This window comes from Alosa sapidissima, chromosome 3, assembly GCF_018492685.1.
Source record: "Alosa sapidissima isolate fAloSap1 chromosome 3, fAloSap1.pri, whole genome shotgun sequence".
NCBI lineage: Eukaryota > Metazoa > Chordata > Actinopteri > Clupeiformes > Clupeidae > Alosa > Alosa sapidissima.
In genome coordinates, this window is record NC_055959.1 from 14,483,840 (window position 1) to 14,494,432 (window position 10,593).

Consider the following 10,593-nt stretch of genomic DNA (forward strand, 5'->3'; position numbering starts at 1 on the left):
AAAAAATAAAGTGATAAAAATAAAGTCCTCTGCAATGTCTGCAGCAAAGAATTTGCATATCACCGGAGTTCATCAACTCTATAGTCGCACATCAATGAAAAGAAATAAGTGTTGACATTGAGGGGAGTGTTAATAAATTTTCATTGTGTCCCCTAGGTTATATCTGTGGCCTGAAATGCCTTGTATGTGAAAAAAAAAAAACTTTTATTTGAACAGTGAAAATAATAATAAAAGAGTTTTTGAACTTTAATGTCATTAATGCTGATTATTCAATGATTCATTTGAATTTAAATATTTAAAATACTTTCACAGCAAAAATTATATATGTGATTAATTTAGATTAATTAATCACAGAGTATATAATTAATTAGATTGATTTTTTTAATCGATTGACATCCCTAGTTTGCATACAATGAAGAGGATACAGTATGTGTAGCCTATGTCAATGGTTTTCAAAGTGGGGGCCGCGAGGGGGTCAGCAAGTTGGAGAGAAAAATAAAAGCAAGAAATAAATACATTTGAAACATTTAAAATATACTATGAGGGTTGTTATACAATGCCATTATAATAATGTGACACATATCTGAACATATTTCCAATGGTAATGACTGGGAATAATAGTAGAGTAATTGCTCTCATATAGCAGAAAGCCCCAAATAAACTTTTTACACACTGTATGCTCTATCGCGATGTGGTTGTGGCTAAAATAATTATTAGATTAGCTTAATGTATTTTTACATTTGCTGTAGTATTATCGATGGGTTTAATTAATAAAACATCAAGGGGGTCCTTGGCCAGAACCTATTGGTATTTGGGGGGCCTTGTCGTGGAAAAGTTTGGGAACCCCTGGACTATGTCAGGGCCTAACCCAGCGAAACTATGTACAAATATACACCAGCTACCAACAGAACTGCCAGGCATAAACTTCTGCCAGGCAGAAACCTTCTTCAACAATACAATGTGTAACTACTAATGCGATTAGCTGAATGATTATGACCTGGTGTAAATCAGATTTGTTACTATTGGACTTTTCAAAACGTTGAAAATATATCCTACCAGTAATACCATTCTACATTTTTTTAAAGCCAATTTTGAAATAGATTGAATATTGTAGACCTAATAAGAGTATTTCAGGGCCTAACCCACTGCAAACAAACTATTTACAAATATACAGCTATCAACAGAACTGCCAGATGCAAACTTCTGTTTTCCTACACCACTAATTAACCTGCTTTAAAGTGGAAATGAAGCAGTCAAATAAAACAGATGTCTAGCACTAGTTAAATATTTAAATATACCATAAATACAAATAAAGTCAGAAATATGACCCGTTATTCAGAATAAAGCACAAACAAGTTGCATTAATTTCAGCTGTGCACCGCCATCTTTGTTTTCAGAAAATGATGGCATCACAAGAATGGTTGGTACAACATTCTACGCTGTTTACATAGCGGCTGTCATAGCCTCACAGTTAGCTTATTGCCTCAATAAAATGGATATGGACGAATGGGATAGACCCACCAATGCTTTTGAGCCAGTAAGACCCACACAGCAAAAGGACTCCGCGGCGGATCCGCCGCGGAGGTATGACGACTTCCGGAACGGACCCGCGAAACGGACCCGTATCGGAGTCCAGATGCTCTCAGGAACGGATCCGCTACGAAGGCGGATCGCGGACCCGCCGTGGCTCCGCACTGCATCCACTCCGCATCCGCGATTAAAACCTTACCTCCGCGGCGGGTCCGTTTGGGATCCGCAAATGGATACATACATCCGCCGCGGACCCGCAACGGACTCAAAGGCTCATCTGGCCCGGGTCCGTTTTGGACCCGTTTATCTCATTTTCAAAATTCCTTCTGTTCTTGCTGTAGGATAAAACTAGGCAACTATAGGATAAAAGTAAAACTATCACTAGGCCTAGCATAGGCTACTACAGCAATATAGGCCTACGATTAATCTGCATTGCCTCGTATTTTAACTTAACAATACTGTCAATAAACCTAACAGAAAAGGTTTAAGTCAAGACATCAATTTACTGTACAAACGTGATCACTACTCAATGGAAATATAAAATGGACATTTATGGAAAGTTACAGGTTATAAGCTATTCTGTTTTTGTTAAGTAGCCTACATTGCCTAGGCTACTTTACATTCATTTTGTGGTCAAAACCTAATTTAGTGCTTTATAGGCCTAGGTCAGTGCAGACATGAAATATTTTATCTAATAGGCTACAACTTCAATGAAATACTGCGCTATGCACAGCTAAAATATCAGAAAATGAATAACTGGTGAATGACAAGAAGTTCAATAAAAAGATTGTTTAATGCTTATTTCTCCTATTACTCCATTTGTGTGGATGGAGGCGGAACACATCTCCTCGTTGCCCGATCCACCGCCGGTTGAAACACCTGATTGCGTGTTTGGTGACCTCAGTGTCCGTGGCAGACCGTGTCACCATGTTTTTCCTCACAGCACCTGTAATCAAACAGACAGATATGTTTATGTTTATGGTATGTAGCATCCAAAGCCAAGTATGCTTACACAATACAATATATGAGATAGGTATTAAGGAGATTAAATTTAAAAAGAAACATGACTTACAAAGCTCCTCTGTTCGCTGCACGTTGAGGGCTAGTGTGGGGGTGGAGGGAGTTGAGGAGGGACTGCCGTTCCTGGCCCATAGTGAGGTGGGCGGTGTGCGAGAGGGGGAACATTTTTTTATTAAATGGTAGTATTAAATTGTAAAATTGTATTAAATTGTAAAAAATTTTATTAAATCTGTTAACCATGACTGATAATACACATGGGGCCTTTCTATTCACTAATATTTCAGAGATCAGTCCCTACCTTGAGTAACTCTCCGTATGTTAAATGCAGGTGCAGGGAGTTGAGGTGGTGAAGAGTGTTGCGGTCCTGCCCCATGGTGAGGTGCTAAGGGAGAGAAATGGTTGTGATCTGTTAACCATGGTAGGCTGAGAGCTACAGGGCCAAACAATGGCAAACAAAAACAAATCTCTGGTCATGCTGGACATGAATTTGTATGTTTCAATATTTTGGTATGCACTATCTATATCAACTCCATGAATGGATTGACATTGAAATCAATGTGTTTCAATACAATCTGATAATAATGAATTAACTTTTCAGGCAATATTGCATGAATGCAGATGTTTTAACTGACAAAATATTTGGCTGAGATTTTGAAAGTAATGGAGTGACTACTGCTGTGTTAATATAGATGGGGCCACTGTATTCAGTATTATTTCAGAGATCAGTCTTTACCTTAACAGTTTTCTCCAGGTTGAGGGGTAGTGACTCGGCTGCCTGGCACTCGGCGAGATGGTGGAGCTGGAGGAATAGATACAAAGAGAGGGGAATGTCTTTAGCACTAAGAATGTTAACCATATCTCTAATATTAATATTATGATTTAGTTATTTCAATGTTAAGAGATTATTACTTACTTTGCCAGTGCAATTGGCTTGGGCTTGAGGCTTCAACTGATATACCAGGCGAGTTGGAAGGTACCTCAGAGATGCAGCCACCATTTTCTGGCTCTTCACTGTCATCAGAGTCCCCGAAACGATGGCTGTTACATAACGATATCATTATGGTTATTGCAATCCCAAAATTTCCAAATATACATATAGTACAAGCATCTCTGGTCTATTTTGGAATACTACGGGAATGTGTTCACATTACATTTTAACAACCCAGAAAGTATCTTACTTGATCAAGCAAACCCAACAGAGGCAATCGTAACGTTAGATGCTAGAATCCAGCCGATAAAAGTTGACGCTGCAGAACAAACAAAATAGAAGATGGGGACCAAGTTCCATACAGTTAAGTTACGTTAGCATAATAAATCACAAACCGATGCCAATAGTTGTCTGAACCGACTTAAACAGTGATTAAAATGCCGAGGCTTTCATTACAAAGATGGCAGATAGACACTAAAGTTACGTATGAGACCAAACTTGGCAAAATGCAAACGTTAATGCACAGCTAGCTAGAGGCTAGGGCTAAACCATTATCAGTGAGTCAACATGCTAAAGTTGTAGGTAGCTATCATAGCAGAGTGCTTCACTGACTTCATTGACTGAAATACCAGTGCCAATATCACCTTAATCAAGGTTTGCATCGCAAACGTGATTTCAATATATGTATAGCACTAATAGACATTAGCAATAACTTATGCAATTGCGCCTAGCAGCATGCTAGCTAGCAGCTATATGCCGCTAGCATAGTAGCACTATATGGACAACAGCGACACATTAAAACAGACAAGACCAGACTAATGTTAAATAACAATGTGTGTTTTTTAAATCACACTACCATAACATATTCTGCCGAAATTGCTATCCCATTTTAAACCAGATAGGCTACAGACTCATATGAGCATCACAGCTAACAATAACGTTAACTTTGCACAAACTGTTGCACAAAATGACAAACGTCTCTGGTTGCACTAACGTTAACGTTAGTCCTAATATCAAACAACGTCATTACAATTAATAAACATGATGATTATAAAACCACAAAGGCCAATGTTTAGCTATTGTGAATGTCGCAATATATTAATAAATATCACTTACTCGAGAGGGTTCAGCGCAACCGTGTCCCAGCAAAGAAAATATCCACTAGTATGACTCTTCTTGGCTCTTGGTGTACAGTCATATTCAACCGTTACAGTAAATGCGCGTCCGCGCCCGCGGATCCGACATGGGTCCACTCAGGATCCGCTGTTTGACAGTAGAATTTACGGGGCCGCCTGGAGGCGGAGCTGATCCTCTGTGCGGCACCAAAACGAATGCGACAGTCACGCGGGTTTGGCGTCTTGAAGGCGGATCCGCCTAGGAGTCTACTGCTGTGTGGGGAGCAGTGGGAGTTTTAGTGCCCCCCACAGAGCCTGACTATGGAGGAGAAATAGATGATTGAGAGAGAGGTGTATCTGAGCGCACAGAAAACAATCGTGGTGCTTATGTGTGGGTTGTGTCCCTATGTTCACTGACATGGCACACATGGAGAGTGTCTGCTGCCAGGAAATGAACCTGGGACATCTCATCCAAAATAACAGATACATCACGTCCAATCCTACGTGCCAAATGCTGTCATTAGAGCAAGACGTTGGAGGTCGCAATGCGGTCGCTGACTGAAGGCACGCCCAATAAACAGCAGTTAACCAACACACTCTTGATAGGTTGTGTGGACGGAGTAGCCTAGACTAGGGGACTACACTGATCACCTGAGACTACACTAATTTTTACACCCATACTCAGTTGTTCTGCAATGTAGGCCTATTATCATGGTTAAAGCTGCGATACAGTAAGCATAGCATAACATAACAGGCACATACTGTAACTAGCATAGCATGAACCCTAAAATCTATGGTTGCTACAAGCGGCACATCCGTGCATTTATTTACTTAAAGTGAGCAGCATGTTATTTTATGTCAGCTTACATAAACAAATAAAACTCAGACGCCTAGCCTACAGTCCATAAACAACGTCTACCCACAAAACCATGCGTGTCACAATCACAGACCTAGGCTATACAGAGTAGCCTCAAATAGGCTATGGGACGATTCCGTATTTTACGGAACGCTTGGCACTTGGCAACCCTATGTCTAGCACATTGACACGAATCTGTGTAGCGTTGACACGACTGTCAACGAACAAGTTGTATTCGCAATAGGCCTACAGCTATTACAGTCACAAGGTGGCGTTATAATGTTGGACAACTTAACCCCACCAGCACATTCATGTCGATTTTTCAGGGCAATGAGACTAATTTTTTATCAGTTTTATCAGTTTTCACCCTCTGATTAGGCTACAATTAATAAGTCTGCAGGAAATCCCAGGTCAAATGTGTAGGCTACATAAATCAAAGAGTGTTTTAGAAACCGATTGGCAAGACCAAATCCTACCTTTGTGATATTGAATAGTTGCCATATTTCCTCACTTATTCCACACGCAATGCCATACAAGGAGATTCTCAGCATCCTCACAAAAGTACCAGTGGATCTAAAGAAGTTAACTGATGTCATTATGCCACTGCAACAGCAATTTATTTTAAGTAGTAGGCCTTAAGAGTATGCCTCTGCAGTCATCATCTTGTCATTGTCATTCAAAGTGGAGGAAAACTATGTGGATCAAGGAGTAAACACATATCATTAAATGGTTTCTTAAATGATACACAACACTGAATTCTGGTTGAAAACATGTTGTCCATGTTATAAATGGGCTTATGCATGCAAGTGCTTTTAAATACACCTTTCAGTGAAGGCCAACGTTAATTCAGCATTTGGTTTACATTCGTTCTCTGCATTGTGAAAGATAAATTGTGAAAGACAGATAAAATCAGTGATGTCCACTGACTTGTTTCAGTACGGATATCTGGTAACACTTGTAAGGGTACATTCATTATCATGAATTCATGAGTTCATTCATGATTTATGCATTACGTTATTCCCTTATATCTTATGAATCATCATGACATCTTTATGATTTGCATGATAAGCATGAGCATTATGATTACACAAATTTAAGATTAATTTCTCATGAGTTAATCATGTCTGTGGCCCCTCAACTAAAGTTGTGAGTAATGACGTGTTTAGAGAACTGCACAAGTTGTGTTGAGTATGATGACCACATTTCTGGCAGAAAAAGAAACAATCATCATCATGCTCAATAAATCATAATTCATAATGATGTGCCCACCGCAGTTGATGTGTTGTTCATGTATAAGGTCACAAATGACAGACTATGATCTCATGTCAATTCCTGATGATTCATGAGAGGAATTAATTAATTCATGTATGAATTTATGATAATTAATGTACCCTTACTGTAAAGCAGTGGTACTCTTTTTCTGTCATTCCCCACTTTGGAGGTGCATTTTCAAGCCCCACCTGAGCCCTTCACCCCAGCAAAATGGTAACGTCAACATTCATATTTTGGTTTCACATCTTTTTCCCATCTCTGTCCCTTGGATCTGATGCTGTTTTGATTTACATGTAGGCCTGTTTATGACTCCTATGTTTGTGTGTGGCTATTTTGACTATTTTGATCTTCCTTGTCAAATAAGAAAGGCATTAATAAATATGGGCACAAATAAAGACACATTTCCTCCTGTTCTTCACGCCCCACCTGTCATCAGGGTTGGGTCCGATTACTTTGAAATGTAATCCATTACTGACTACAAATTACATGGCAATTTTTGTAATCAGTAAAGTAATCAGTTGGATTACCAAAAACATGTAACGTAATCTGATTACTTTAGGATTACTTTTAGATTACTTCAGTAAATATCTCCCTTAAGTAAAAGACACCACCACAGAATTGATGAAAGAATTCTCATTCTATTTTTCTCTTTATTATTTCATTACATTTAAGAAATCTCTTTGCTCTGAGTAAAGCATTCCTGTGTGAATTAACTGATCTTTTCCTCCAAAAATCTTAATGTAGCCCCTTGTTTTTGTGTTACCATTTACTTTGAGGTCACCAGGTCCCATTGTCTGAAAAACACCCAAAACTAATACATTTCTATAGCTATTCTCCACTTTGGGGGTGGTGTTTTGGTGGTTGAAATTTTCACCCCATCCCAAAATTGATCACTTAGTGACACATTGTCACACATTGATGTGATCAAATATGCACAACTCGGCTTAACCTTTATAAGGGCACACCTGGACAATGAATTTAGCTTTCGCTGGATTTTTTTGACCCAGGCACATGGCCTGAGATTGAATGACACCATGTCCATTTCAATTATGGGGGTGAGAAAATTATTCCTTTGGGATGTTTTTCAACCAGGGGGACCTGGTGACTTTCTCAAAGTAAACGGTAACACTAAAACAAGAGGCTACATTACGATTAGGAGGAAAAGATCAGGCAGTGTGCCGAGAGACCTGCCCCAATAGTAAATAAGTTAGTAAGTAAGTATAGATACTCTTTTGATCCCATGAGGGAAATTTGGTCTCCCAATCTGTGAATTAGTGAAGCACACAATGAGCACACAGTGAGGTGAAGCACACACCAACCCGGAGCAGTGAGCTGTCTGCTACAGCGGCGCTCGGGGATCAGTGAGGGGTTAGGTGCCTTACTCAAGGGCACTTCAGCCGTGGATGTGGGAGAGCAGTGCTCAACCACTTCCCCCGCCCACATTTTTTCTACTGGTCGGGGATCGAACCGGCAAGCCCGAAGCTTGTCAAATGAAAAGATAGCTAGGCTATCATAATAAAGTCGCATTGTTTGCATGATAAAATGTAATCAGGTAATCCCCAACAATGTAACTGTAATCTAATTACACATTTTTTAATTGTAATCTGGGTTGATAATAGTTACTTGATTTTTGTAATCTGATTACGTAATCCAGATTACATGTAATCCGTTACTACCCAACCCTGCCTGTCATGTCTCTATTCCCCACTACTGAGCACACTTTCAGAAACACAGCCGTGTGTTAGCAGATCTCTCATAGTCCACTCAGTCTGTGTTTTTCTTGAACTGCCAACCGCATGTTTGTGTTTATTTCCCTCTTCAAATATCTGACCCTAGACACTTGTCACCTCTTCCTCTGTCCTGCTCTCCTCTCCTGTCAGACAAGCATATGTTGCAATCTTTTTTCACTCTCTTGCTCTGCCTTCCTCATGTCTCAGTTAACAACAGGTGAAGGTACAGGTCTGTCCACTGGGTGATTCTTTGTTATTTTGAAGCGGCCAGAGAAAAAGACAAGCTTCATCTCCTTCACCCGTCTCCTTTCACTCGCTCCAGCAAGCAGTGCTGACTCACAGTTGCCATGTTTTTACCACTGGTAGGTCTCCTCCTCTTCTCTCTTTGTGACATTTCACGCCATTCACTGCAGACAGAACAGCTTCATCTTTTTTGTACTTCTCACATAATGTTCAAGTGCCGCTCCAGTAAACAGGGGATGAACATTTTTATTTTTATGTATTATGGGATATAGGGGAATTGAATGCATTTTTATTGGCTTTGGGTTTTTGGTTATCAAAACATGCAGGAAGTGCAGGAAGGAGGGACATGTTTAAATGTATAAGCTTGTTCTTCCTCTTTGTAATTATCCCTCCAAACAAGTTTGTAATTATCCCTCCAAACAACTGTCTAAATGAATCAAAAGAAGTGTCAAAGCTAGAGTTCTCTCTTTATTCATAAAACTTACTATTAAAAATAATGAAAACATAAAAAAACATCCAATTGTTTTTTTTGTGTGTTGAATTTCACCTATGTTTTCAGAAGACATATTACTCATCTCAGTATCGTAAGTGATGGAAAGAATGGAAACTGCAGGCGGTTGCATACAGCTTGTGGCAACAGTTTTGTTTTGGGCAACAGTCCACTACATCTCCGAGCAGAACACAGAATGGATGAGATGTTGCCCACGTAGTTGTTTCAGATTATTTTTTTATCCACAATTATTGTCCCTGGCACTTTCTCGCCACTTTCCTTAAGTCTGTGTCTGTAAATACTCTGCTCACTACCCCCATCTTAGTGTGGGATGTATACTGTGGCTACTGTGGAACTCCATTCAATTCATTCTCAACTTCTTCTCTTTATCAGTCTGTTCACACATAGCAGCAAGGCCTTCTTAAGATATGTTCAGCTAAAATCCAATTAAATTAACCTTGGATGCCACAAGCAGACAGAAAACACACTGGAATGAAAGAGAGTAAATTTCAAGAGTCTTCTCAAGGGCTCAAAATTTTTCTATTTACTTTGAAACAATCCTACTCAACAAGACTTGTAAAGTGGGGGGTCCTGCTAGTACTCTCTTATTCTTACTCCACTAGTAAATATTCTTATTACAACTTACTGTGTGAAATTCAGCTTTATAGGATTATAAATTGAAAATGTGATGCACCCTGCCATTCTTTCTCACATTGCTACCATTGCACCTTAGCTTTCTCTCCCTCCATGTTTATCAAGGCTATTATGGTGATATTATGGTAAAGGCTCAAATGAGCAGAACTCTCCTCTGCTTAACACACGGATCATAGTGAGCGTCAAGCCATTGTATTGTCATCAGTTTATTGCAGCTGGCACAGGAGAGGCACCTTAGCCTGGAAGCCAGCTCGAGTTTGACCCTGCCCACAAAATTTGAGGTCAGGAAATTTGGTCTGGACTTGTTCCATTGAGAAGCATCTGAACCACAGTAGTTCGAACCAACTGCAGCAATCAAATAATTTGGGCGGGCTTTGTACGATAATAAACAGATGAGCAACGGTGTCTCATCTATCACGTCACCTGAGCGCGCTTGATTTTGTTTGCAACAAAAAGTCTGTTGCTAGAAGCTACATTAGATATTTAGATTTTGCTATTGCGTCTTTTGTGCAAGCTATTGACAACACATTAAAAAATGATCTGAAAACAGTGTTAAGGCATTTGTCGAGAAGGATGGTTTGGCTCCCTATGGATTCACGGCTGGCTATTTCGTTGCTTTGATTGATTAGGTCTATCCGATTGAGTGCAGAGCCATTTCCCCCCCTGTATTGGTTGAAACACACCCCATAATCACATCCCATTGGAGCAGTGTCAGACTCAAATTCTGAATAGAACTGAGTATGACTACGTCAGGC

The 10,593-nt window shown here is 39.7% G+C and overlaps 1 long non-coding RNA gene across 1 annotated transcript; it reads right to left on the minus strand.

The window, feature by feature from the left end:
* Positions 1 to 3,295: 3,295 nt before the first annotated feature.
* LOC121706292 lies at positions 3,296 to 3,782 on the minus strand. The gene is made up of 3 exons (XR_006031002.1): positions 3,729 to 3,782; positions 3,464 to 3,588; positions 3,296 to 3,349 (listed from the first exon to the last, which is right to left on the minus strand). It is a non-coding gene; the product is annotated as an uncharacterized LOC121706292 (long non-coding RNA).
* Positions 3,783 to 10,593: the final 6,811 nt, after the last annotated feature.